The 9842-nt window shown below is 55.1% G+C and overlaps 1 long non-coding RNA gene across 2 annotated transcripts; it reads right to left on the bottom strand.

The window, feature by feature from the left end:
- Nucleotides 1-4457: 4457 nt before the first annotated feature.
- Nucleotides 4458-9473, bottom strand: LOC111722997. 2 transcript variants are annotated; one of them, XR_002771617.1, is made up of 4 exons: nt 9339-9473; nt 7886-8229; nt 6645-6975; nt 4458-4484 (listed from the first exon to the last, which is right to left on the bottom strand). It is a non-coding gene; the product is annotated as an uncharacterized LOC111722997 (long non-coding RNA). The 2 variants fall into 2 exon arrangements; XR_002771616.1 differs by lacking the exon at nt 4458-4484 and having other exon boundaries at nt 6432-6975.
- Nucleotides 9474-9842: the final 369 nt, after the last annotated feature.

Genomic DNA, 9842 nt, shown 5'->3' with positions numbered 1-9842 from the left:
GAGGCTGGGTGAGAGCATCCAAAATCATATGATACTAAGTGACAGAGTTGGTGTTAGAAGTGTCTGCTGGACCCAGCCACATTCCCACCCATCACATCCCACAGCTGGGGGCAGCTCTCCATTTCACAGATGGGGAAACTGAGGCAAGGAGGTGGAGTATTGCACACATCCGAGTCTGTGGACTCCAAGTCAGTGTCCCTGCCTGGACTCCTCACCAAGGGACATGTGTCCCTCCATCCCGCCCCACCCCCATAGCAAGGAGTTTATTGGCCTGGTGTGAATCAGGTGCAGCCAGCCTCATCAGGGGACTGTCACCAACACAGGTGATGGGGTGGGGTGGAGGCATCAGCATAGAGCAGGCAAGGGCCATGGGAGGTGACCTCACTTGTGTAGGGGTCAGAGAGGGCTTACTGGAAGGGAGAGTATGACCACTAACCTGAGTCCTCCAGGGTGAGAAGCAGGGACAAGGCAGGGGTGGGGAGAGGCATAAGCCATGACCACAGGTGAAGAAGCACCTGGCAACGACAGGGCCTGCAGGCAAGGGGTGGCTGGGCAGACCTGTTGGGCCACAGGGAGCTATTGATGGTTTAAGCAGGAGAGTGACAATAGGTGTGTTCTGAAAGTTCCTTCTGGCTGCCATGTGGATTCTAGAGGTTATGAGAGTTGGGGCAGGAGAGGTTGATGGGTCCCCAGGTATCGGGGATGGGTGGGGTAGCAGGGGAAGGAGGCACAGTCTCAGGCTATGGAAGGATGTGGGGAGATACCTTGCAGGCCACAGAAGTCTTAGATGTGGTCCCCAATGATGCTAACAGTATGGGACATCTCCTGAGCTCTGAGGCCCTAGGCTTACTTGAGGGACTTCAGGGCAGGATACTGGGTGACAGCAGTGAGCACCACAGGTGAATCCCAGAGCTTAGGTTTCCAAGGGAGGTGTCCAGCTAGTGAGTGGTTCTTAGGGACAGGCTGGGGTAGGTCCAAGATTTGGCCAGCATGGCCTTTGGCAGGAGCTGAAGGCTGACTGAGCCAGGGCCCTGCCAGGACCAGCCTTAGTGGCTCTGTGTCTGCAAAGTCCTGTCAGGGCCACACCGTGTACACCTGCTCCCTGGAGACAGCAGCAGTATCTGGACCCTGGGGCAGCCGAGGGCTCTGTAGCCAACCCCACTGGACAGTCAGCTCTGCATGTCCTTGGTACTGGCCTTTATCAACCATCAGATCATCTGCAAAGCAGGGTGCAGGCTTAAGGTGACTAGCACTTCCCACCCTGCAGAGGTGGACCCCGCTCTGCTGACCTAACCCAGAAATGTGTGCCTGGTTTGTGCTGAGTGGTGCTGTGAAGTAACCACTTGTCCGACTGCAGCTGGGAGGTCCTTGGGCACTCAGGGATCTGAAGCTCAGGAGAGGGAGGGGAGGTAGGAGGAGCTCCCCTCGCACAGCCTTGAGGTGACACGGCCACCCTGGGTACATGTTGCTGACCTGACCTGGCTGTAGAGGCAGTTGCCCAAATGCTGCCTACTGGGGGGTCTGGGGACCCTCAGGGTCAGAGAATGGCAGATGGTCTGCTGCCTGCCAGAGCCACTAGGCCAAAGGGCCTCTTCACTCAGGCTTGTGACATGGCCCCAAGAGTCCAAAGACCAGGCCAAGTTCAGGGCCAGCCAGGGCTGGAAGCTGAGCCTCTGGACCCCCAGCTGGGTCTTCTCCTCTGTAGCAGGACACAGGGCCACACAGAGCTGAAGTTTTCTTCTATTTAGGGGAGTCAGCTCTGGGCCATGAAGGCTACAGGACTCAGGGTCTGGCAGGGCATGGAGTTGCTGGGAGGAGACGTGGGCAGGAGCCTGGGATACCCTCAGCTTTGGAGCTGGGTGGGGCTGAAGGGGCAGGTGGCCAGCATGAGCGCCTGGCTCCCAGGGAGGGGTGACTCTGGGCCACTCTTCCAGGCCTCCTGCCCTATAGATATTACAGCCATGATGGTCTACTTGGCAGGCCCTCCCCAGCCTGACGTGGGGTCATAGGTGACATTGGTTCTGGAGGTGCCAGCCCACTGCTACAAGGAGCGCCACTAGAACATCAGGCAGGAGCCCATGGAGGCCCCAGCAGCAGCCAGTGTCCTGTCCCACCTCCTTCTTACCCCAGGACTGCCCTGCCCTGTGCTGCTTCCAGGGCAAAGGCTGCAGCACCATCTTGGGCTCCTCACGCTCCTTGTGCCCTTCTCTCCTTTCCCCTCTCCTCCCAGATGCCCTCAGAGCCACCTGTCCTCACCCCAGCCTGGGGGTGTGGGATGAGGCTGGTGCCTGGCAGGCTGTGGTGGTCTTACTTGGCCCCAGCTCCCAGCTGCACACGCCTCGATGGAGGACCACACAGTGTCCTTGAGCCCTGTGCTTGGGTCTTAGCAGCAGCAGCCTCCAGCTTTGTGGCCTTGCAGCCTCAGTTTCTTTACCTGAGAATGGAATCACTGGTGCCATCCTGCAGGGCCCATGCGGACAGTAAATGAGTCAGTTCTTCAGAGCCTGGTACTTGGCTGGCCGTCTTCCCTGCCTAGAACCCAGGCCACTTTCCCCCATATGTCCCTCACAGCCTGGGGCTCCCAGCCTGCCTGTGCCTGGCTCCTCCAGGGTCATCTCTGTGGCCAGAGCCCTCAGCGCACCCTGCTCTGCTCCCTCTGCAGCTGCCAGGGTCCGAGGCTCCCCAAATCGCCTGCAAACCGGCCATGTGGTCTCCGTCCCCTCCTGTGCGTTTGGGCTGGAGGCATGCTCTGCCCTCATGCTCCCCGGACCTGAATTCCTGGCTCGGGCCCAGCTGCTCCTTTAGCCTCCTTCCACAGGAAAGCACCTGCCTCAGTCCTCTGGAAGGACCTCTCCTGGGGTGAGGGCCAGAGATGGGGTCATTTCTGTGTCCCTCACTCAGGACAAACATCACCTGGGTCCTAAACCCCAGACCAGCCCCTACCCTTGATAGCCACTTGACTCTCTCCCCTGCCCCCGCTGGGAGGTGATGGGGAACCCAGCAGCTGGGGTGGGCACGTGGGAGATGGAGGCAATGGGGCCTGCAGGTCAAGGGCAGTGAACTTGAAAGTGGCTCCCTGGGTGCCCAGCCCCGCACACTCTGTGTGTCCTTGCGACTCCCCTGCGGGAGGAGGGAAAGACTTCATGCCATGGCCACGTGAAGTGTCTGGAACATTCCAGGCAGTGGAGTCCAAGGTACTTTCAGAGGAGGGGTTGGGGGCCAGGGAAGTGGTGGTGGTTCACCTGGGGAGGGGGTGTTGGAGAGGAGGTTTGCCGGGCCGTAAAGGAGACACTCTCAGAGGGGCTCACAGGTGTGAGGACCCAGTGGCATCACTCCCAGGGGTCACTCCCAGATTCCCAGCTTAGACACACATGGCTGGCTGGTGACATGGTTGACCAGCCAATGTGGGAGGCTCTGGGGACTATCAGCCTCTGGCAAAGTTTGGGGGCTCCTTCCAGGCACCCCAGTCGGCAGCTCAGGAGGGATGCCTGGCTCTGTGGGGTAGTGGAGCCCTGGGGGAGCACTCGGGTAGGCGGGCTGGGAAGAGGAGAAGAGAAGGGCCGTGATTAAGGCCCGAGCAGAGGCCAGGAGCTGGCGGGGAGGAGGCGGAAGAGGCTGGTGGTCCTCAAGCACACACGTGGACAGACTGGATGGCTCTGGGAGCTGCTGAGAGGACAGCCACCCCCTCTGCCTGCCCAGCCTCCTCCGAGAAGCTTCGGAATCTCCAAGCAGCCCCACGGGCCTGGTGACAGGGTTCAGATCAGGGAAGGAAAACCAAACTCTTTGTGCCCCTTTCCCACAAGCCGTTACAATTCTCTCTTTGTTCCCTGGATGAAGCGAGTGATAGGGGAATGGACAGCCGTTGGAATTACTGACGAGCCTTTCAAGAAGTCCTCTCAGGTCCCTGGGGAAGGGTGCCAGGCGGCAAACTGGGGGGCGACCCAGGCCAGACCTCGGGAGGAGTCCCGGAGGCTGCCTGGGCCGGCTGCACCCAGTACCCACACTGGGACGGAAGCACATCCGTGGGCAGCCGGCTGGGAGATGATGGCGCTTCCACCAGCACACTGCAGCAGGCTTTCAGCGTGGACCTGAAACGAAAAAGCACAGGCGAGAGGCCCTCCCAGGGGACAAGTGGGGGAATGAGCCGTGGAGAAGGTGAGGACAGCATTGTCCCGGGAAGTGTGTGGCCTTGCTGACCTTGGCTTTGCTGAGCTTAAGGTCTCAAGGCCTGGCTTGGTGCCTGGGGCTCAAGTGGCTAAGGGACCAGCCACATACACCTAAGGTGGCGGGTTAGAATCCAGCCCGGGCCCACCAAACAACAATGATGGCTGCAACCAAAAATAATGGCCGGGCCATTAATGGCAGGTGCCTGTGGTCCCAGCTACTTGGGAGGCGGAGGCAGGAGACTCACTTGAGCCCAGGAGTTGGAGGTTGCTGTGAGCTGTGATGTCACAGTACTCAACCCAGGGTGACAGCTTGAGGCTCTGTCTCAAAAAAAAAAAAGGTCTCAAGGCCTTTTTGGTTTTGAAGAAACCATGGGTTAATATAGGGTGGGCTGGGCCCGGGAGAGCTGCTCCTCTTAGCTTGGCCTTTGCATCCTCCCTCATGCTCTTGAGGGCTTTCATGCGTGTGTGCGTACACAGGAACACACAGAAACCCGTGTGTACACACATGGATGTGCACACCTACTCACACACATGCACACCCACACATGCGTGTGTATGAGCACAGCTGCATGTTTGCACACAGGTATCCATGCACATTCACACAGTGCCGCACAAATACACATGTGTACACACATCTCATGTATGTCCATGCACACACATGAAGGTGCAGGCACGCACACACACATGTACAAGCCCAAAGTGGCAGGTGAGCCCCGGACAAAGTCCCTCAGCTCCCTGCTTCACCAGGATTAGGGTTAGTGGCTGTGCCACCCTTGTCCTTCTCTCTTGGGGAGTGAGGGGTAGAGTCACGTTGGGGACTCCAAACTCCCCCTGAGAAAGCCAGACACACATCCAGCTTCCCAGAGCAGATGGCAGGGACTTCCCAGTGATGGGGGAGGACACCACACAGGCAGAAACTCAAGCCTTCTTTTCTGGAAATCTGTGGAATCCAGGAAAAAACCCTTCCCTGGCTATATGGCCATGGCTGGCCTGGGCACTTCCCTGTCCCCCTGGCCCTCACTCTTCAGAGCTGACACTGGGCTTAGGAAGGGGTGATGGGTGGTGGGACGGCTGTCCTACCCACTAGTCTAAGCAGCCAGTCCCTCCTCAGCTATACGGTCCAGGGCCAGGGAGGTTCCGGAAACCTTGCCACATGCCCTTTGAAAAGGTGACCAGTAGGGTGTGCAGATAATGCAAAGAGCTATTGTGTTAAAACTTCAGTCACTGAATTTGGGGGTAGAATCTAAGAATCCTCACTATGACCTGAAACTCCTATTAAAATAGTCTCTGTCCTCTACCTAAAATGCAGGGAGGCCAGATTTATCGTAGACATCAATGAAAACCATAGAATGTAGAGGCAGTCATGAGATTCCAGCCCCTTCTATTAAGCCAGGTGTGAAAGAGATCTGCGAAAATGTTTTTAAACATTTGCTTTGGAAAATAGAATCATTTTTCCGAAAATGTTATTTATTAGCCTATGAATGGCTTATGGGATTTACATGAATGAATAAATATTTAAGGTTTTTTCTCAGTTTTAATTCCTAACACTGTAGTCTTGACAATGATAGTCTGAGTAAACAAAACATTTTGGACTTCTCGACAGCTTTTAAGAGTATACAGGAGTCACAACATCAAAATGTTTGACGACACTGTCTTGTATAACCACAGTACAACGATAAAACCAGGAAGCTGACAATGATACGGCATTATTATCTAAACTACAGACCTCACTTGGATTTCAAAACATGTCCCCCCAAATCTCTTTTATACCAAATAAAAGTCCAAATAGGGAATGGGGATTTTTATGGGTACAGAGTTTCAGTTTAGAATGATGAAAAAGTTCTGAACATGTATGGTGGTGATAATTGATCAATGATGTGAAAGCCCTTATAACACCTTGAGCTCTGTACTTAAAAACAGTAAAGCCAGACACAGTGGCAGGTGCTGTCATCCCAGCTACTTGGGAGGCTGAGGCAGGAGGATCTCTTGAGCCCAAGAGTGTAAGGTTGCGGTGAGCTGTGATGATGCCACTGTACTTCACTCTGGCCGAGAGAGTGAAACCTTGTCTCTTAAAAAAAAAGAAAGAAAGAAAAGGTTTGAGCACAGTGGCTCACACCTATAATCCCAGCACTCTGGAAGGCCAAGGCAGGTGGACTGCCTGAGCTTAGGAGTTGGAGACCAGCCTGAGCAAGAGAGAGACTCCATCTTTAAAAACAGCCGGGCATTATGGTGGGCGCCTATAATCCCAGCTACTTGGGAGGCTGAGGCAAAAGTATCACTTGAGCCCAAGAGTTTGAGGTTGCCGTGAACTGTGATGGCACTCCACCAGGGCGACAAAGTGAGACTCACTGCATCACGTGAGTCAGGAGGTCTGTCCTGTCCCTGCCATCCTGGCCATTACCTGACAAAGGAGGGTTCTGCCAGACTTTTCCACTGACAAGTTATGATGTTTCGTTTTGCCATTAATCAGTATCTTACCGGGAGACACTGTGAGACTTTGTAGATATCCTCCAACTTTTACCCGCTAATTTTGGCATCCTTGGATGACTCTTGCTGAATCAATTCTTGTTATAATGGCTGTGAGATGGTGATTTTCTTCCATCGTTCCTGTTGTTGTTATTGTTTCTAACAATCTCAGATGAGAACCCAGTTCCAGGAGGCTTCCAGTCTGGGCAGGGAGGCCATGTAGTCAACAAGCAAAAGACAGCAAGGTCAGCAGGAGCCTGGGACGGGGGAGTACGGAAGAGGGGCACAGCCCCGGAGGAGTCACGGGGGGCCTCCCTGGAGGAGGTGGTGCCTGGAGTAAGTCCTTAAGGGAAAAACAGAAGGAAAAATGTGCAAAGTGATGGAATGGAAGTGGACAGCTGGAGAGACAGGTAAGGAGGTGACCATGGTCGAACCCAGATGTCAGGCCAAGGGGCTCTGCCCAGGCCTGCTGGGTGGCCAGCAGTGGGGGGTGGGGGCAGGGATGGGCTGTGCAGGTGGACAAGTGAGAAATGAAAGGGCAGAGTGGGTGGAGCAGGGACAGAGCCAGAGCCAGAGCTGTAGTCTGCTGACGGGGGCCATGCTGAACTTCATTACTTCTGACCCTCACAGAGACCCTCCAAGGGTAGCCTTCTCCCCATGAAAAACTGAGGCTCAGAGGGTTGATGTGATTATCAAGGGCCTCCTGAGCCCAGATTCCAGCTCAGACTCAGCACAAGTGGTGACAGGGAGAGGGAGCCACTCTCGGCTGCCTGAGCCTCTCTTACTGGCCTGTGCCTGACCCTGGGGACCCAGAGAGGATTCCACTGGGTCCTGTCCTGCAGAAACCCCTTAGTGCAGAAAGTTCCAACTGGGTGTCCGGGCCTGCCAAGAGGTCCCCTCCCAGGCAGTTTTCTTGGGCTCTCACCCAAAGGGGGCAGAAGGGACTAGGGAAGGGGCCCTGACCTAGCCTCTATTTCCTCAAGTCCCAGGGTCTCCATCCTGGCACAAGGGGTCAGGACACACAGGGATCCAGCCTTTGAGTCCGGATATTTTGGTAATTTGCTAAAACCCCCATCAGTAATTAACTGTCTTCATCTTATCAGCAGGGCCCATCACTTCTGCTGGTCTCCAACCAGAAACCAGGACATATTTTTAGAACAGAGCGATGGTGGGAGAGGGCCAGGATGGGACGTGGCGGTCTGTCAGCTGTGAGCTTGTGGGAGGCCAAAGTGGGTGACTTTCGGCTGACCTACCTGTGGGGGGTGCAGTGGAGAAAGGGCCACAAGCTCAGAGGCCAATTCCAGGCGTGGGGGCTGGTCTGAGAGCACTTCCAGAGCACAGAGCACGAGACCCAGAGCATAATTCCCCACAAATGCTCAGCTGGGGATCATCATGTGTCTGCCCCACCCACTGCCAGGAGCAATGCCGCCCTCGTGGTGTGCACTGGCAGTGACCTCCTGGGGCATGTCACAGTCACACTCCTGAGCACAGTACAGAATCCCAATCTGGCAGGGGGACGGTCGAGATCAGCCAGCCCAGCTCTCATTTTACAGTCGGGGTGGACGCGGACGTCCATGGCTGTCCAAGGTCACAGAGCCTGGGAGGGAAATGTGGACACAGTGGAAAAAGTGAGAGCACGTGACCCAGGCTGCCCGGGCACCAGGCCCAGGCCTGCTGCCTAGGGGACCGCTCAGCCTCTCAGCCTCAGTTTCCATAGCTGGGAACAGGCAGAGGATTAGCTGCCCACAGGGCGGCTGAGTGTGAAGTGTGCTGTGCTTCTTCAGTTGCCCCCATAGGCAGATGAGGCCAGGAGGGACCTGACCCTCTGCCCAGGAAGAGGAGCAGGGACCCACTTCCCTTTGGATCAACAGCAACTTGCTGAAAAATCCCTGTGCTAGGCAAGGTGTGGGCACATGAGGCACAAGGACAGGTCCAGTCCTCCAGCTGCTTCACATCTGGAGGAGACAGGTCAGCACATGGAAAAGAAATATTTACAATTGAAATAATGGTCCCCGCTGCCATGTCAGCAATGGCTGGCTAGGTTATTTGGCACAATGTTCCCTCTGAAAACAAGTAACAGTTTTGGATAAAGATTTTTTAATTACTGTGAAAGCATCAAAGAGTTGTTAAGACAGCAGGCCAAGTTCTAGGGGAACGCAATGGACAGGGGGCCATTTCTGCCTGACAGTGTTTGCCAGTCTGGCAGAGTTCGGCTTTGTCCCTGGTGGGGGTGGTGAGCAAACAGAGTCAAGCTGTGAGGAGCCTGCCTGGGGCTCTCCTGTGTTGAGTTGAGGCCTGGGAGGCCTTTGACCCACCTCCAATTTCCCACACCAGTTTAGAAGAAAGAGTTCCTTGGCATTAAAAGGAAAGGGAAGAGGCCACACATGGCGGCTCATAATGGCAATCCCAGCACTTTGGGAGGCCGAGGCAGGAGGATCATTTGAGTCCAGGAGTTTGAGACCAGCTTGGGCAACATCCTCAAAAAATAGAAAAAATGTCCGGGTGTGATGGCATGTATCTGTAGTCTCAGCTCCTCAGGAGGCTGAGGGAGGAGAGTCACTTGAGCCCAGGAGTTCAAGGGAGCTATAACTGAGCCACCACACTCCAGCCTGGGTGATAGAGCAGGACCCTGTCTCAAAAAACAAAAGGAAAAACTAGACTCAACACAAAGAGCTGTGACCCCCATAGACCCCTCATTCTTATTACCTGGGTGGTAGTAGATGACAGGTGGTCTGGGCTGGTAGGTGTAGCAGGAAATACAAATCCTTGTTAGAAGGAGCCTCGGTGGTTGGCCTTGTGGAAACCCCACAGAGACCTTCCAAGGGCCCAGAGAAGCCCATAAAAATGAATCTGAAAGGAGACAAAGCACCATGAGCAAGAACAAGCAGACAAGCCAGCAGACCCCTGCACAGACTTCATATATTGTGATCACCAACAGGATTCTGGATGATACTTCATGATATTAGAGATATTGGGGGCTAAGCATAGCATGCAGCTCAGCATTCCCCCAGGAATTCCATAGAGGGAGTTCACCAAGCCATTAGGGGGGCCAACAGGAGCGCAGGTGGCAGATGGACAGAGAGGGGTTAGGGGTGTTGCCTAGGAGCAGGCCGGAAGAGGGACATGTGGCCCAGCAGAATGTCACTGCACGCAGGTGTGTGCAAAGGTGCCTTTAACCTCAATGAAAGAGGGACAGGGAGAAACCAATGT

This window comes from Otolemur garnettii, unplaced genomic scaffold (genome assembly GCF_000181295.1).
Source record: "Otolemur garnettii isolate 467f Iridium unplaced genomic scaffold, OtoGar3 scaffold00007, whole genome shotgun sequence".
Taxonomy (NCBI): Eukaryota; Metazoa; Chordata; class Mammalia; order Primates; family Galagidae; genus Otolemur; species Otolemur garnettii.
This window is presented reverse-complemented; position numbering and strand designations above follow the sequence as displayed.